This window comes from Saccoglossus kowalevskii, chromosome 13 (assembly GCF_978046115.1).
Source record: "Saccoglossus kowalevskii chromosome 13, keSacKowa6.1, whole genome shotgun sequence".
NCBI classification, from domain to species: Eukaryota; Metazoa; Hemichordata; class Enteropneusta; family Harrimaniidae; genus Saccoglossus; species Saccoglossus kowalevskii.
The window spans coordinates 10430611-10450595 of NC_140653.1; the positions used below are offsets into that span (position 1 = coordinate 10430611).

Sequence of the window (19985 nt, forward strand, 5' to 3'; positions counted from 1 at the left end):
TCTGAGGTTGAACACTTTTCATTCTTTATCATAATACGGTCACTTTGGACAACATAGATACCACATGGTAACTTTGCACTTTTTCTTGTATTACTAGTCTGAGGTTCAACAAGGTGTGGTACAAAGTGACTTTGTACGAAGTAAGTGTAATACTATTGGCAAATATTATAGTTGCATAATACGTGACTGAGTGCAAACAATATTCATAGCAGGGGGTGAAAGAAATTCTCTCTGGAGAGTGATTTTTGGATGTTGTTTGAGTGGTTTAAAACAAAATCCACCATGGGGATGGTAAATTGACGAACATCCCACCGACTGAGGGCAGTAAGTAAACATAGAAACAATATTGGTATACAAAACTGAGTTCGAAGAAAGCCTATGTCGATATAGCACGACAATTGATCCGTTATTGAACTACCCACTTGTGTGATGGCGCTCTTTTGTGTTTTTTGATGAATCCTTCATCAGTCGGAACAGTAATTGGCCAAATCAATTTATTTAGCCTTCACATTGTTTGACATAGACTGTCGACAGTCCTTGGGCCTAATGTAATTGTGTTTCCTAGACATTCGAACGCCTAGGGCGTTTGATTGGGAATGCAAAACATTTCACGTGAGAGACATTAGTCCCGAGAGACTGTCCCTTTCTGCAAGTTTCTAGTTGATATGAATAATTCATAGTTGATGCTTATTAACATAAAGTTTGCAAATTTATTCTAAATGATCCCTTGAATGCGTTGGTCGTTCACGTTAGTATGAACACAATGAATACAGTCACTCCAACTAAAATAGCAAAGAAACTATTAAATCGTCTAGAACCAAGGAAACAACGTGCATTGTTTGTGGCAGACAAATAGATAATATAAAACACCGGAATAGACGGTTTCGCGGGATCAACAGAACTACGACATGCGAAGAAATCGAATTTGTTGTGGCAGAGACGGTCGATCTACAGCTTGTCAGTTCGTATGCGTGCGGAAAATGTGGACTGAAAGCGTCGACTGCAAAAAAACATGGATGAGTTCGGGAATAAATTTAAACAAACTAAGCGAGAGTTATTGGAAAGGTCGCAGGCATGTTCCTCTAAGAGAATGGCAACTGAAAGTGAGAGATCCCAGGTTTCTTCGAAACGAGTTCTTTTTGACATGGCTTTATCTCCATGTTTTTGACAAGTCGAATGTCAACACGACACGCTGACGAAGACATCTCTTCCCTCTGTGCAAGAAATATCATGGTAGTCTTAACGTTCCAGCACTTTTACAATTCTTTCGTCAAACACTCCTGTGGAAAGTGTCGCGATCGCGCATAGTACAGTCAAAACAAACTTCGCGTAAGTCGTGGGCGATCCTAGTAGCCAGCCTTCATTGACCCTTTTCACGATTGGCCACGATAAAATGATAGACATCTGCGCGACTATTCATTTGCATATGAAAGTACCAGGATCTGGTAAGATCAGCACAGCATACTTCCTGTCCCAGCGCTCGCAATTTATTCACTCCTATTACTTTTATACACAATATTTATTAATAATAACAGATTAAGATTAGGTTTGACGTTACTACTTGAATTATACAGTTAAGTTAAAATGGAAAGTAATTGTTCGTCGTTTGGTACGTCATTTATTACGAGTTTGTTAAGGTGTAGAGTAGAACTTTTAAGTTCATCTTTCAAGTTTTTATTTCTAAGAAAAGCACTAAATAGAGGGTTTGAAAAAAGTGTTACCAAGTGACGGGTCAATTCCAATTGTGTCTTAGTATTTTAATGCAGCTCTTTTGAGCTAAAACCGTCGTATATTTGGATTGAATGCTGTTGTGAAAATTTATTAACGTAAATGTGAGATACAATTGTCGTTGAAGAGTATCTTTCGATATCGCTATCTGTGCAATCTCTTTCACACAATGTTTCTGTAACAAATCGTTTAGATTATTACATGCTCGAGCATGAATACTGATGTGGGCTGAGAAGAATTAAGTTTCAAATACTGAAACTTTTCCTTCGACTTTGCATGCGTTTTCATGACTAGTATATTCAAATCATGGAAGCGTTGTCCCTTATATTCGTACGTTACTTGTGTTAGAGAATATTCGAATGTGAGACGGTAGGTACTTCTTATGAAGCATGTTGGCTTCCGTTGCGAATCGGTTAAATTCTGGCACGGTATCATTGAATACAATGAAGATGCCTCTCAAAAGCCATCCCATACTAACTCCGCAAGTCTGGATGTAGGATTCATTATTGACCTCGAATGTTTTTTTTCAAAATGATTTCTTCGAGTAGTTTAAGTATATATTCCAAAGGTAGTAATAACTGGGGCTATAACCGTGATTGTGATTCGATTTTATTGCATTGGCGGTAACTTAGATCGCTTCTTTGTGTACAGTATTAGTTTACATTGATACGATATCCACGGTTGCTAGAACGTTATTTTCGGATACACGTAGTTGTTCGGTTTAGTTAATAAAATTGGAAGTATCTTTGATGTATGTGCGTTTTTTTAAGATAGCAATTTAAAAATGGTCAATCTGTTCAAATATTTTTACTGTCGTTCTGGATCAACCAGTGATTAGTTGACTACTAACGAAAATACTGGTGACGGCTTGTGTACTTTAGGCAATAAATACCACAGGTGGTTCTGTATACGTACATAAGAAAGTATACCGAACTATCATTAAAGATCGATCTTAAAAACCTTCAGGTGTTTTATGATACTTTTATTACATTTGCACTTGCAATATTCGTACACTTTGATATAATATTGAAATATTGTATGGCTGTTGGAATTTAGGAGGTTAATTGAATCATATCAAGACAAGTGGAATAGAGTCAAATTTTCTTTCCATGTTCAAGGAATCGCCGAGTACCTTGAAGAAGATGGTAAAGCTGATAATATGACTTCAAACATGCCTGCCATTCAATGGTGTGGTGGGTAAGTTTATGTCGCAAAACTGTGCGTTGAGGTGTTCTTTATAGTGTTCTCTATAATTCAAACTTGTTTATTTATACGCAGCATGAACATCAATACGTTGTACAGCAAATACTTCTTGATATAAAATATGGATTGTTAAACAATAAATAGTTACATGAGTTGACATGGTAGCGAGCATAGAAAGGAGGGTGTGCGTAACGAGCATCAGGTTACGAAGCTACCATAGGAGGAATTATAACGACGGCCTGAATCAGGCTTCTCACGACAGCGCTTTGTCTGGTTAAAGTAGTTGTTAACGTTGGAGCGGCATTTGTCTTAGTGACAGCTAAGTGCCAAATACGTGTTGCCACTCTAGAATATGTCATGCCAAAAACGTTCCGAAAATAAAACAACGCTAATGATTGGCGCATACAAACGAAACGTAACACTGTCGTTCCATATTAGGAATGACACGCGACGAGCACTAGACAGAACTTTGGTGGGAATTTTGGTGGTAAGCAACAAAGTATCATGATAACGCAATGGGAAAAAATGTAGCAAACGTTTGGAGAAACCGATCTAGCCTATCGCGGTTTAACTCGTGGTTATCAACACAATGTCTGAAATTACAAGTAAATTTTCATGTTAGATAACTGCGCGCGACATACTCCGGGGCGCAAAAATCACGAGATCTCGGGATAACCTGAATCGAATATGATAAATTTTAAAAATTGAATAAATTTCTGAAATTTAAATGACAGACTCTCAACAATAAACACATGTCAATCACATTCAACATCGGATACGAATTATGAGTTTCAATCTTAGCTAGAACAGCAAATAACACTGTATATCAAAGACAATACTGTATATCATGAACACATTACAGATTTTGCTTTACTCCAAAGATCAAATGATTCTCATTGAAACTTATTGAATAGAAAACTTTAAATAAAGTGACAGTGCAATATAAACTTCAAAAACCTACAACGTTACACAACACCATCACGGCACATTTGCCGTATACTTTCGCTCGCTTTGAGCGCTGGGGCCCTTGGTTCGGGTCGACTAGAAAAGTCATTTTCAAAGGGTGTGTTCGCTGGTGTTTCTGCGTTAAGTTCGAGTGAATAAAGATGGTGTATAGAACGATTTGGTGAGCCGTTTTTAGTCTGTATTTCCATTACTCGGACGATACCGTCCTTGCCTGGAAGCAATTTAGTTACACGACCTAGTAACCAATGACATCGTTTTTTGATGTCCTGGTGTAATTGGACAATATCACCCACCTTTATACAATTATTGGTTGTCCCTTTGGACTAGAGTCCCTTCAAAATCTTAGCGGCGGCTATAAATATGGATCCGTTATTTGAGATCATTTTTCGGGGCGTTGACCGTCGAGCAGTGAAACTTCGCATAGCCAAAATAATTCAAATCCCGATTTGCTGCCCTGCGGTTAATTGTGGTTTTTACTACTCCATCGCCAGTGAAACTAATTACCAAGAATTTAAAAAAAACAAGTGAAATTAATTCGCATGGGAAAAAAACCGAGGAATGCCACTGAAGCGACGTAACGCATGTTATTTACTGATGCATGCTAGTTTACGATCCAGGTAACAAAGATGGCGGCACAGAGTGCATGTATTTCTGCGATGTTTAAAAACAACATCTCGTTGGTGATTTTGATGTAATTTCTAAGATAATCGTCAATGAATCGTTTTAATTTACAAGACATTTTAAATTTGTGTATTTTTAAACCAAAAAGTCAGGGACCTATGATCGCAACAGCAGCGGTGAATACCCGTGGTGATCGTAGCGTTCCGCATAAGGTATAGATAGATCAATCAAAAATCGCTGACCTGCGATTTGAAATGCCGTTGTAGAAAAAAATGTCATTATTGATTTATTGATTTCTAAGTCATATTTTGATAACCCGCAATCTCGCAGACTTTACAAATTTAAACAAAAAATGTTTTTCCTCGCGTCATATGAACTGACAGTGACATGGGCACTAAAACGTGTTGTACACTTGTTGAACCAATTCACTACGTTCAAATACCCACCAAAATGACTAGTTTTAGCTTGTGTTGCTGCTGCTAGCGCGGCAGTCAACACCGTGGCTGGTAGAATAAGTTTTCTTATATTTTACCCCTGTGTCGCCCCCTTTTGTGTGTGTATTTTTACAACAAAGAAAAAAACTTGACGATGCAAATTTTACCGCTTTGTTCGTTTTCTTTGTGTCAGTTTTCAACTGTAATTGGTCTCCCTCATGCATGTCTTGTTCATTTGTACCAATGTGTTTTTATAAATGGATAGAAGCAAGGGCAGGCACGCCAGAGGCTCATAGTCGCCGGCTTTGTCCCCTCAATTTACGAGGACACTGTGTAGCGGTTGTGAGCAGAATTTGCCAGCTTAGAACCCGCATCCAAATGCGAACATTGTATTGGCAGTATCCGGACTGTCAGCGTGCACCGAAGTATGGCGTTTACGTTTACAAATGCGACACGTGAATCGTGAATTACAAGCGCTCACCAAATGTCGGCCAAGACAGTTGTTGACGAAAGGTTGTTGGTAGTTTATCGAGTAGTTGAGGAATTAGGAAGTCTTCATATCCTGAAGCAGGTTTTCCAAGTGATTGGAGTGATCTTACGGATACTTCCAAACTGTCACGATAGTTTCGAAGTGATTGGTCAGTACTTTCAGACCGTTGTCTAGCTAAGTGATCGCATGTGAGCTTGTATAATTTGATTAGTCTGTCCGTACCTCGATTCTAGTTTGTAAGCAGCTCTAGAGTTTTCAGCAGACAGAGTGTAGCTTTGTATTTGAGTGCTGGCTTCACCATCCAGTGCGGCCTTTAAGTATGCGAATTTCTGTACATCGGTGATATTAGGATTAGAGTCCACAGTATGTTTGAAATTGTCATCGAATTCACACCATTTCAGGGGATCTCCATAGAATTTTGCAATCTCAAGTTACGGTAGTGTACTCCTCTGTGATGATCGGATAATGGGCGGGGTTAAGTTGAACTGTAGAACTGGTTGTAGATTTGATTGTATCGATTCGTTTGCAGTCATCGAGAAACTGATTGATATGACTGATTCGCGCGTAGATTTCCACCTCATCTCCGTCAGAGTTAATAAATTCCTGGTGTGTAGAGTGATAACTTCGATAGTTTCAAAGAATTTTTCTGATCGTTTATCTATCGCCCATTTGTTGGTGAGAATGTCAGTACGAATAGCCATCTTGTTCGCTGCCGATGCAGTACTGTATTGAATCACACCTTGTTCGGCGGGAGTTAGAACTGATTCAAGGCGTCTGGCTTTGTTTCTTGCTTCGATGTGTTCCACAAGTTTAGGTTTGGCTGCATTTGAAGTTTGAGAGTAGTTGAAGTATTGAGATGAATATGTTAATTGAAGAATATTAATAATAGAGTTCAAACGATGAGTTGTAACTTGCTGATGAGTTTACTTGTAGAGGTTACCAATTTCCGGTAGAATGTTGTGAGTTCCGCAATTAAGTCCACATTCGATCTGGTCTCGGCACCAAAATTATGTGATGGTGAGATAGGCTTGCGTTGTGTAGAGAAACAGACTTCCATGAGACAAAGTCAGAGTTCTGAGAGATCCACTTTATTGCAACACGTCAAAGTACATTGAAGTTAAAACCAGAACTACTCCCTCCAAAAATCTGGTAATTTGGAGTATTTGCATAATGTTTTCAAAATAGAATAAATAACTGCGATTGGTTCAATTCAAAGTGGAAGATTCCACTATCATAGCAACAAGTAATTAGTCTTAGTTATGAGTCAAAGGTTATAGAAAGAGGCGGTAAGACCAACACCTAACATTGCAACATTAAATGATAAACAAGATACAATGTAATACAATGTTATACTACATAGGTAAACAGTAGAATTCTGAACCATGCATGTAAATAAATTTTTGAAATGTTGATTGCAATGGAGCTCTCAGAGATAATATTTTCAGCTGTCTCCTAGATCAGTTGGAAACATTTATATCATAATTATAAAATATTACCGAGGTACACATAATTCTGTTGAACATGATCAAATGTTTTCATCTATGCAGCGATAGATACGTAGGCTCGTCTCTTCTATTTCAGAATGATTTCAAAACGATATAATAGTGTCTCTCAAATCAATAGATTTAAACTCGCAAAATATATAAACTATTCTAAAATGGACACATTAATTATTTGACAATTAATTGAAAATCTCCTAAAGTCATGTGATGCAATAAAAACTCCTTGACAACTTAACAAAACCTTTCTTAATGCTTGAGAAATTATGAATTAAGTCTACTTAGCAATATTTAAATTAACAATTATAAAGGACCTCATAAGGCTATTTAATAACAGTTGCCGTAGACATGATCGTCGGTATGTAAAACCCAAAGGAAATTAGAATATCAAGTCTTAGTGCTTCCTTCCACTTGAAGTGAAAAGATTCATCGTGGACTGTTAGGATCGTTGACTTCCACGTAATTGTTGAAACGACTTAATTGTTGGCGTTTTCAAACCATTATTCATTCTTCGTACTTGTCGTTAGGTAGCTTGGCGTGTTTTTTACTCCTTTTGCTGTCGGTATCATTATGTTTTATAATGTATCCTGAAAATTCTAGAATTCACTTGTGTTAATGATGTCTTCATTGTTTGTCGATATAATTTGCGTATCTATCTGAAAGGTTTCCAGGCTGGCCCACAGGTGTCAGGATAACTTAAATTCCTTGAAACATAACAATACATTCATAGGAGTAAACTTTAAATTTGGACGACAAAACCCTCATAACAATATAATGCTCCACTCTATCAAAAGTTTGTTCATAGTCTATGAAGCTAAATACTACCTACTCTTTAATGGTAAATATCTATTTAATATAGTGGATAAAATGAAAAGATTATCAATTTGTGAATATATTTCCCTCGAACCAGCCTGCTCTTCACCGAGACAATAGTTTGCTTCAATCCAGTTTAACAATCTTTGATATATAATATTACTGAATAATGTCGTAATTGATGACAGGAGAGTTATTGTCTCAGGAAATTGACCCAAATATAGTATATTGTTAAAAAGCAATGACACCTCGACTTTTAAAGTGACTGGTAATATGTATTGCCTTTATTGCGTGTAATTGAATTTTCAAACTTATCCATGAAAATGTCCTAAACTTTATTTGAATCTGAATCAAATTTGAATTTAATTTATGCACAAAATATTTCAGCTCGTCAAAGAAGATGTCGCTCGACTCACCCAAATTTAGAATTGGGGTCTGTAAATAACTAAGAGAAGACTGTAATGAAACTACCGAACAGGACACATAATCTAGGATGGAAATTTGTTTATCATTATTGAGCAGGGACCAAAATTCAGTCGTATAATTTTGCTGAATTGTTAGTTATGGTTCACCGTGAGATGGGTGCATCTATATTGTAAGCTGTTTGTATTCGGTTACAAATGGAAACTCTGGGGCATTAATGGTATGATAAAATCGAAGTATTGCACCTTGCATAGTGCAAACATTATTACTATTAAAGTTTATAAAGTAGTGTTCTCATCTGATCGATTATAGGGCGACTGCTGTTATATTGTTGCGACATGAAACTGTAATATGTCATGCCATACGTTATACACGAAACAAAAGTCCTGTCACATGTCTATGTAATAATAAGTAGCACTGTAAAACACAATTTATTTGTTTCACTTAAATTAAATATTAAATAAATAAATTGAATCGGAAATGTGATAATTGGCTAGAACGGGGTATATTATAACGGGGTATATAAAGATGATATTACTCATAATAATTGCACTACTATATGATACATTCAAGTGACCTGTGTGCGTTCCATATTTGAACATCGTTCAGCCCACATCTCTGGGTGTAAACTCATTTACAAAAAACAGGATTGCAATGCGACGACATGTGAAGCCAGGACCACTCAGAGTTTGTTTTAGAAACATTCTTAGAACACATCCACTACCGGTAATTATATTGTTTTCGATTCTGAGTTTATTACTTTGATCTCATGAATCCATGCCATATATGATCTAGGACTTACATATGCTTTTGTTGACCCACATATTACACGCTACACTGAAGAACGTTTGAAGTTTCACAGCCGTGTAGGTACGGCTTCTAGATCCGTGCCATTTCCGCTTACAACTCCTGTTTTAATCCGATTCAAAACGTACAGATAGTTTGACATTTGTTATCAGTGAGCTAAAATGCTAAATCAATAGCATAAACAGCCAATGTCGATGGAGTTGCCAAGGTGTTAATGTCAACCCCCACCCTCCCCACTTCGGGATTTAGTGGGGGATTTGGAAATTATTGTTGTAAAATTTGCCAAATGCCCCACCTCGTGGGGCAGGAAGGATAGGCAAATCCCCCCACATACACACACCGATCGCCACTGTCTGCCATGCTTGCTCCCAGCCTGCTACTCAATGAACGTATACGCATGCGCAGCTAGCGATGACGGGACACAAAATACGGCTATTACCCCACCTTCACGGCACAGTTTGGCAGTAAACCCTGTCTAATGCCCCATATTTGCCCCGTATTGCCTGAGGTGGGAGGGGTCGGGGTTGAAATTGACTGGAGCCCAACATGGAAGTCGTCCAGATTTCGATTGCGCAAAGTAATGTTTCGATTAGAGGGATCAACCATTTCGTAGGTGAGGTAGGTCAGGAAGATTTTTGAAAACAATAAAAAAAATTTTAAGGGAATTGTGTTTGGGAGGAAACTTTCAAGTTATCACATAACTGAAGGCGATCCAGCACTTCTCCTTGGAAGAATTTGCTGTAGCCCAGGGACATCCCGATTTATTAGAACAGTTACTAAGTGTACGAGACACAATAAGTATTAAAAGAAACATACAAATTCAGAATAGCTAAGCAAAGCAAGCTGAGTGATTTCTTTAGTAGGAAATGAGGCTAAAACTGCTGCTTCAAACATTTAATTTTCGATACTACTCATTATTGTGCAATGATTTTAATTTACATAATATAATTTGTGTTTGGATACTGTGTACGAAAGTGTGACAGTGTGTGTCAAATGGGGTTGTGGCATCTGTTTTAATACATTGATTCAATGCCTAATTAATATTCATGAATAAATTAGTGTGCCTGTCTATAAAGGCCATCTGTATATAAAGGCCAACATATCAAAGTCCTATGGGTGGCCACTATAGATTGCTGATTATTATTTTTGTGCTAGAAATGCGTTATGAATATTGTGGGTAGAATAAAGGAAGGAATTGCGCAAATAAACTGGTTTCACATTGTATCATGTCTGTCACACGAGTGTAAATAATTAGTTAGCACTAATATTTACAGTCACTAAAAATGGGATTTGATCTTGGCATTGACAATGACTTTATAATATGTAGTATACATACATTTGTCCAAGAAAACTTGGACGAGTATTTTACACCAAAAGTATTTTTCTGCTGAAATAATGACTGTGACATTAATATTGCAAATTTACTATTAACTGAGAAACAAGAAGATTCATTATTTCTTAAATAATTATTTGTTACCTCATTGTTGTAAAATGCAATTCAAACAGAATTCATGAATGGGGATAGATGTACTTCTGTGCATATGTACATGTATCTCATGATATGTCTGGCGAGATCATTTTCAAATTTTACACATACAATGTACATTACTGATCATATCACATATATGTAAATTCATTTGATGATCTAATTCAAGAATGATGGCCATTTGATTTTTAAAATTTATAGTCTTCATCCTTAGTTTTTACCTTGCCCGTATCATATAAGATGAAAAGGAAAGGTATATTAAAGGGGAACTAAATAGAGCCTATTTTGGTGTTTGTATTTATCAAGTTATGTATATTGATAATAAATTTGAAAAAAAAATTAAAAAAAATGATTATCTTCAGAGTTATGATGATTTAAACATGAGAAACCATAAACCTGCGAAGGACTTCCGTTTGCGCCATCTTGCCATAAAAAAACGCCCTCATGAGGAATAAACAGGTAAGGTAACAAAGCATGATGACGAAATAGTATCTGATTAAATATAAGCAACTTAAGGAGCCATAGCTGGCTGGACTGGTGAATTGACTTCTAGTCTAGGTTGTTTCGACTTTTACGTTAATGTTATTTACAAGCGTATCAACATACAAACATTATGGATGTGCGATTGATCGAGACAGGCATTTTGTTTTGTTTTTTGTCTGTCTAATAAATGCTGTTTCCAGTACTGCACTGTGCAGCGTGCAAATTATTCAAAGTCTGGATGCTGGAGTATGCTATCTTGAGTTCGTAGGGTGGTGGTGGAAACATTTTCGTCCATGTATTCACGGGGCTGCACTGGCAAAACATGGGACAAGTGTCACAGGAACACCAAGAAGATTGTTCACAGACTTCCGTGTAATTTGAAATAAAACTTTCATCCGAACAAGGAGCATCGTCGACGATATACTCTCATCACTCACACTGGACTGATCTGAATCGTCACAGTATACCGTACTTCCCTGATCATAAGCCCGGAGGCATGAACACGTAAAGGAAATGTAAGGGATGAGCTTGTACTCGAGGACCAACTCAGAAAAAATGATTTTGTTTTGGGGTTAAACACTGTAACCATCTTGCAAACAACGAAAAATTATCCAAAAAAAAAAATTCGTTCACCACGCCGGGCTCGGGAAAATAATACTTATTTTTGAAAAAAAATGCGTCATTGATTTGAACGATACTTACAATGAAGAAACAAACATGTTCATAAAAAACACACACATTTTATTACAATACGATTTACATACCGTCTGAATTTACGGTGAAATAATGGGTGGGTCTGTGAGGAAACTGTGGACGAAGGCGTTTATCATTATCTTCGTTTTGGTATGTTTTCGATCGTACGCAAACTCTCGACGCAAAACAATTTTCCACCATGAGGTTTTTCAGCACGATTTGACCTGGAACAACTTCCTTTGACATAACAGGTCATGTCTTTCATTAACCAATCAAAATGATGTGTCGTAATGATGAAATTTTCCGATTATTGACGATGATTTTTTTAGCGCAATGCGGAAGTGAATTACCGCAATGTTAAAATGCGATCTGTAGCACTGATTGCAACGAAAAAACGATGATTTTTTCCCCTAAAAACTGGCGATTCGCAATTTCCGAAATATAAACGACGGTTAATAGTAACCGTGGGTAAACTGAGTGTGGAGGAAGAATTTAAACACCTTTCTCGGTCGCCAACATGTCTTATCGTTCAAACCCTAGGCCTTTCATGATAGTCACAAAGTAAACCATGCCCAATATCCAGGTACACGCCTTGACGATCACATTTTTGGCTTTTCGAAGGCTACTACTCAAAAAAATATGGATTACTCCAGAATTGCAACATCGATGTTCATCCTGAGTAAATGACAGAATAGAAACGATGCGAATCACGTTGTGTATGTTCGCCATGCACTCTGAACTTGAAATTAATGCGAGTTTTCTCATAATTAAAACTAAAAGCATGAACCAAACTAACATGCCAATCACGATTATTATGAAATGAAACACACCTTTTACACGCATATTTTAAAGATATCGTCGACGCCCAGTAAAAACACTGGGCTTATAATCGTGAATGCCCTCAACTCGATAAATACCAAGTAGAAACATAGGGATGGGCTTCATACTCGGGAGGGGCTTACGATCGGGGAAGTACGGTACTTTAACGCAATTGGGCTTTCACTCTCAGAATACTGTGGTTCAAACGCATAAGGCTCTAACCCAAGTTTTAAAAAGCACATTGTGCATATAAAAGTTGAGTTTATACTAATAGTACACAATGCTTGGCAGCATGAACGGCTATGAACAATGGCGTATACGAATGCGATCAGATACTAAAACGTCATAGCTTTGAAAAGTACCCGGATGTTAAATATGTTCGTTCGTTAATTATTCCCCTCCATGAATGGCCTCCATGGCAAGCACTTCAAATGCCTATTCAAGCTACAGTTATAATTAAAACAAAATTAAACCACTGCAATATTATATCGAATACAGTTTAGAATATACACAACTATAAATTAAGGCCGCATTTAGGTTCGCTTTATGGGGAAAATGTCTGTTGTCGTTGTTTCGTTGCATTGTTAAGAATGTTAATGTATACAGAATAACTTTACTAATTCTGTTTCAAATTTTATCAAACTGTAAAATCTTTTCTTAGTTTGAACAACAGATGTCCTATGTGAAAATATAAAAAAATTGAGAAAGTAGTAGTCTAAATCTGATAAAAAAATTTACTGTTTGACTGATTACTGGTAATACACATTCAAAGGTCACTAGTCCCAGTGGGAATATGCTTTGCTGTACGTGTTCAATGATGTAAATCATTTAGGGGTGAAATCACTTGGGTCAAACCTTGGTTAATCAAAATCGAGGTTACAAAGCCTAGACAGTGCTTCCCGGGACGACCACACAAAGTTGCATAAAAACAGTGATTCAAACCAATCTTTGTTGCGACCAGATAGACAAAATTGTGTCGATTTATTAGTATGCAAGCTTCAATTTTCCAGTGCGTCTTGCCTAAAAAACAATCGTCTAAATACTGGTGAAAAGAATGCTGAAAGCGTTTCGAATAAATTGTTTTGTTTTGATGAACTGTTACGCTTGAGTCTCGAATTAAGCAGAGCCTCCAAGAACGTGAATCCAGACTGTTTATTGGGCTATATAATTGATATGTGTCACTGACAGCAAATAAGTATCAGAAAACGAAAAATTGTTGTAACAAAGTTGCACTTGAGATTTACTGTTCAAACAATTACTACTGTTTACATGCTAGATCGCTAAATAAAAAAATGCAGCATACACCATGAAGATTTATTCAGATTTGCTGCACATCGGTTATTTGCAGTTTTTAATTGTTTAATTGACAGTGGCAAAGAGTATCAAAACAAAAGAAAAAATTAATGATGGACTTGCACTGAAAGTAAGAACTGCTGTAAATGTTCATTCAAAGCAAAATTTATTCAACTGCAGATGAGACTGTTTATGTAAACGAACCCTGACCTCTGGAAATACCTTATTCTTAGAGTGCCTTGTACTGAGGACCACCGCCTATGGCGACACAATACATGTTGCGATAATGCAATCGATGCATGCTGGGTGACAAGTGGAATTCTGATGGAGGTAATCAGAATGCATGATTTTCAGCAGTGTTTAAAAACAACACCATGCTGCCTACTTTGATCACAGTTCCTCGAGGGATTGTGTTTGGATGTACTTTCTAAAATAATCATTTATTTTTAATCAACTTGCAATTCGGAATGTGTGCACTTTGTCACCGAAAACTAAGATATCGGGAGCGGTATATACCCGTAATTTCACTGCAGTGCAGACAGCTGATAATGTTACAGTGGTCGTAGCGTTACCACTGCTTTTAAATTTTACACAGTGATAGAAGGACTGTGGATCTCATACCACAAATTGAAACTCCATAGACGACAATGTAAACATATGAGGAGATTGCTATATGAAAATGATAAACAAAGTTGAAAACATGGCTCTAAAATCGGGAATCAACATGCCAGTAATCAACCACATGAAAAATACAGGTTGGCCGGCTCAAAGTCTTGCAAATCTTAGGTAAACAAGACACAGCTACTGTATTTTGATTGCATCTATATAGAGAAATCACTGGAAAAACTCCAGGATTAGAACATCCAAATACACACAGAATAAACCCACAGGTACACAGCCGCTGAGTAGTAAACAAAAGACGACACGTTAGTCTCACCTTTGACCTGAGACTTGTGGTTTTAAGATGCATTCGCAGAAAAAATGTCATATCGATTTATTACATTCATAATCTTTTAATAACTCGCAGTCGCACAGACTTTAGAAATTTACCCAAAAATGTGTTCTATGACTTTATGAACTAACATGGGCACAAAACTGACTGTACATTTAATAGGAGATGAAACAATTAATAAGAGATGAATTTGTAAAAAACTATGATTTAGTGTTTTTACACGAGAATTGGACATTGGGCAGTCATATTGAATCAAATTACAACAAATAATGTCCATGTTGATGTATCTATTGGTATGCTGTCTTTGTACAAAAATATATGACATGCAACTATAACCCAATATATATTTGATCCAAATTGGCCTAGTCATCTCTGAGAAACAGCGTCAGACATGTACAAATTACTATTTAGCACTTTTACATGGAAATTTGGCATTGGCCAGTCATCTTGAATTGAATCACAAAAATCATGTTGGTGCAGATGTATCTCTTGGAATACTATCTTTATACAAAATTTGAACAGAAACGTTCATTGTATTCAAGATAAAGTAGCATGGGTACCATGAAAAACAAGATGGCATCAAATTGATATGTCAGATCACAAAATTTTGGACGGGGACTGTTTCATTAACAATGACTTGTTTTATTAGAATTTACATGACTTGCAAAAAAACTCAAAGCTGGAATTCTTTATAACACTTAAAAATATAACATTCAGTATGAATATGGAGCTCCATAGTATGCATCTTATTTTTTTCCTACTAAAATCTCTTTTGAATCTTCCTCCTTGAAACTGTATTGTAAGAAAACCCCATGCAGATTTTCCCAATCTAAACCTGAAATTCCCTGGTATGTCTTTCTTTGTTCTCGGGTTGTTTGTTTTTGTGGCGATGTTAATGTGATGCTAATCCGGGAGTTAGGTTCATACCTATTACGAACTTGCATAATGTAGGTCTGAATAGAGGTAGAAATGGCAGAGTAGGTTAATCCAGGTATGACCTAAGTGTTTGAATATGGGGCCACCTTCTATCTTGTAAACAATATCATTGGTATTTGTTTACATTAAGTTTCTTAAACAATTCTGACCATAAACACTCATCATACATTACTTTTCCCTTATAAATGCAAATTACCTGGGTACTTGAGTACCATACTTGTATTTGACCATGTTCAACTCGCTTAATTTACATATGATACATACTGAGGAAATGAAATGTATTATTATTTGCAGGGAGTGATTGAAAAGTTGAGTACCAGGAATATGTCAAACATAAAAGAACACAGTCTGCGTACTGCAAAACCATACCAATGTAAAGTTTGTGACAAGCATTTTACCCAGAAAGCAATTCTGAAAAGACATGTGAGAGTGCATACAGATGAGCAACCATACCAATGTAAAGAATGCAAAAAGTGCTTTACTGAGAAAAGCAATTTGAAATCACACATGAGAGTGCATACTGGTGAGAAATCATACCAATGTAAAGTTTTTTTTTTTTGTTTTTTTTTTTTGTTTTTTTTTTTTTACATTGCATAGATTTTAATTAATCGTATATTGAAGTGTGATTAATAAATACAATGCACAGATTTTAATTAATTGTATATTAAAGTGTGATGTAATAAATACAATGCACAGATTTTAATTAATCGTATATTAAAGTGTGATGTACAGAATACTGATTAACTTTTTTTAAATACAAATACAAAAAAAAAGAACAAATAAAGTTGAACAAAATACAAATACAAAAACACAAAAAACAAGGTCAAAGTCGCTCATTTTTATTTTTCTAGGTATTTCATTATATTTTCCCATTTGTTAACAAATATTTCGTATTTGTTATATTGTTCTGCAATTGCTTTTTCTAGGTTAAAGGTTTGTTTTACTCTTTCAATATATAAGTTTAAGTTTGGTTTAGAATTATTGAACCTCGCAATATATAATTCGTATTTAAAGTTTGTGACAAGTGTTTTATAAATACAAGCAATCAGAAAAAACACATGAGGGTGCATACTGGTGAGAAACCATACCAATGTAAAGAACGCAACAAGTGTTTTACCGAGAAAAGCAATCTGAAAAAACAGTCGAGAGTGCATACTGGTGAGAAACCATACCAATGTAAAGTTTGTGACAAGTGTTTTATCAATACGAGCAACCATGAGGGTGCATACTGGAGAGAAACCATACCAATGTAAAGAATGCAACAAGTGTTATACTCAGAAAGGCACTCTGAAAACACACATGGGAGTGCATACTGGTGAGAAACCATACCAATGTAAAGAATGGGACAAGTTTTATAAAAACAAATGCAGTCTGAAAACACACACGAAAGTGCATATTGTTCAGCAACGTCACAGTATTAGGAAGTTAGAAGAAACAGAGAATGATGGACAAGTAGATGTATTTCGTGTAATATTTATGTAGTGTGCTACATTTCTTTCTGACCAGTTTTTCAATATTCATGTTGAAAAACTGATCAGATAGAATGTTTGACATACCGGTTCAGTTTCAAAATGATGACAAATATAGTTATCCCAGCATTACACTGGGCTTCATACAGGTTAAATATCCATCTTATCAGATTTGTTTCATTACAGTGATTTATTCACAGAAATACATTTAAAAGAATGCAAGATTCAAGAACTACCACTATCGTTTGACGCAAAACATTAAATTGCAAAAGTAAGTCAGTGTCAGAGAGCTAAAAATTTAAGCGACTACATGACATTCTGTACAGACGGTATTCATCCTCTGACAATTGTGATTACCGTAGTAAAGTTGTTAGTCATTCAGGCATTCTGAAAATGAACATTTTTAGCTCTGTTGTCGACTTTGTTGAGCGGAGCTTATCATCTGAATGATTGTCGGAATCAACTATTTATTTGTTTGACTTCTTCTTAAAAACTACAATTCTTATTGCTTTGATACTTGGTGTATATGTACCTCAGGTATAACTCTTTCATATTTGTTCATTTCGTAATGATATCTTCAATTCTCGATTTATAATGAATATTTTTGTGATATTTGGTAAAAAGTGATATTTTCACTATTTGCATAATTAGTTAATTTTTGAATTTTACACTGATATCGCTAGTACTAATTATTCCATTTCATTGAATCTTGGCACATAGATGTTGTAGGATAATGCACAGACCTGATAGTTTTGGGTTAAAATCATGTCATATTAATTAACTAATTTGCATAATAAATCATAATTTTTGCTTCTAATCAAATTTCAATGAAACTTCATACATATATGTAGATGGTCTGTGACAGTAATTATCTTATCTTGGTACATGTGTGCTCTAACATAATGTGATGAACAAATTAGATTTATGTTTATATACATCTATGATAATTATCTAATTTGCATAATAATTTACTTTTCAGCTTTCCACTAATTTAGTTAGGATTAATTATAATATTAGAATGAAACTTTGTACATGTGCACCCTGAAACAATATGCAGACCTAAATGTATGCATAATAATAGCTTAATTTGTATAATACTTCATTTGGTTCATTGAAGTAATCCACAGACATGATTAATTTAATGTTGATAAACATGCATATTGAATATCTATTATTAGCACATTTCTGATATCTAAAAAAATCAGATTTAAATTGAATTCATCGTGCTCTGGAACTAATTAGATTAAAAACCATGGATGAAAAATCAAATGTATTTTCTGTATGTATTATACTTAATGTGTCTCCAATACTCTCGGCACACTAGGGTGCTTTCTAAGCTTTCTTTGATTATATTTAAGTATAATAATCATATTTGTCATGTTCTGTGCAATACAAATATTCTGCCAAGTTCTATGTACCCCCGGCCAAGTCTACCTTCTGTTTGATCCCATTTTTTACGTGTCTATTATATATATATATATATAATAAACCATGTCATCGCTACGAAAGTTTTAACTGCGTCAATGTCCATACTGTGTATGCATAACTGTCTACGATGCACATGAATTACAAAGTTCTGTTAGATAATTAAGTGGTAAAATGTCAAGCAGGTGATTATTTACAGTAAATGTCATGAGTCAAAAGGCCAAGATGACCATAAGTGTGTCTGTCCACGGGTTCGATTAACTACTTTATATAGGCTGTCACACTGTGACATCATTTGTTTGTTTTTTTCCCAACCAACAAGCGAATGTTAACAAATCTCACTCACTGATCAGTACGAGCTCACAATACGCTGCGATAACATTGCATGTAAGTTGCAGAGACAAATAGTAATGATTAAAATTTACGACTGCATATATTCAATATTTAGATCTTGTTTGTTCAAGGCAATTTTCATTATGCAGTTAACCGTTATGTCCTTCATTTCATTTCATAATTGAAATTCCGGACTATATAATATTACAATATTATTTACATGCCATAAGAATTTATGATGTAAAAATGATCAGGTTCTGTGGGAAAATGGTCAAAGTCAAGAGATGCATCGTTACCTTCATTGAATGTTTTCAATTGTACACAAACATTTGATGTAATACCATTTCTGCTATGCTGTTGTCTTGCACGACTTGACCCACACCATCCTATAGGGGGTGGATAGTACACATTTTTGGTGGAATAAAAATTGCGTAATGAGCTGCATTGCCATTGCAATTGCATTTCAGGAATATTGTTACAATGATGAGACAGAAATGACCACAACAAATATGCACGTTTTATTACAATATTACTTACATGCCCATCTTAATTTACGGAGCACAATTATTAGGGTCTGTAGGAAAACGGTCAACAGATCAAGTCAAGAGATTCATCATTATCTTTGTTGAATGTTTTCAATTGTACGCAAGTTCTCGCTGCAAAGCAATTTTCGCCATGTTTTCCAACATGCCTGACTGTTATTAACCAATCAGAATGCAGTGTTATACCAACTCAATTCTCCAGGAATCTCCGAATGCATTCTGCTAACACAATGATGAGTGAATTGTAGATGTCATAGTATGATCTGTTTGAATTTTTCTATGCAGCAAAAAAAACAGCATTTTTTTTCTTCAATTAGGGAAATTAACAATTGTTAAATGGTAAACTAAATATGGAATGAAGTATTGTTGACTGGTCATTGTCGAAGCGGTCACTATAGTGTACACATTTACACGATATTCACAACGGTCGTTATCAATGTTGTATAATATCAATTTGATTACTAGTATTCGGAAAAGTCAATACTCCAAGACCAGTAGTTTTTATGACCAACCAGTGAAATTTTGTGAATTTTGGAAAGGACGCGGTAGTGGAAAAGTCCTCAAAGTGGT

The 19985-nt window shown here is 35.7% G+C and overlaps 1 pseudogene; it reads left to right on the forward strand.

The window, feature by feature from the left end:
* LOC102808258 (uncharacterized) overlaps window positions 1-19985 on the forward strand; it is an 81107-nt pseudogene that overhangs the window by 34698 nt on the left and 26424 nt on the right.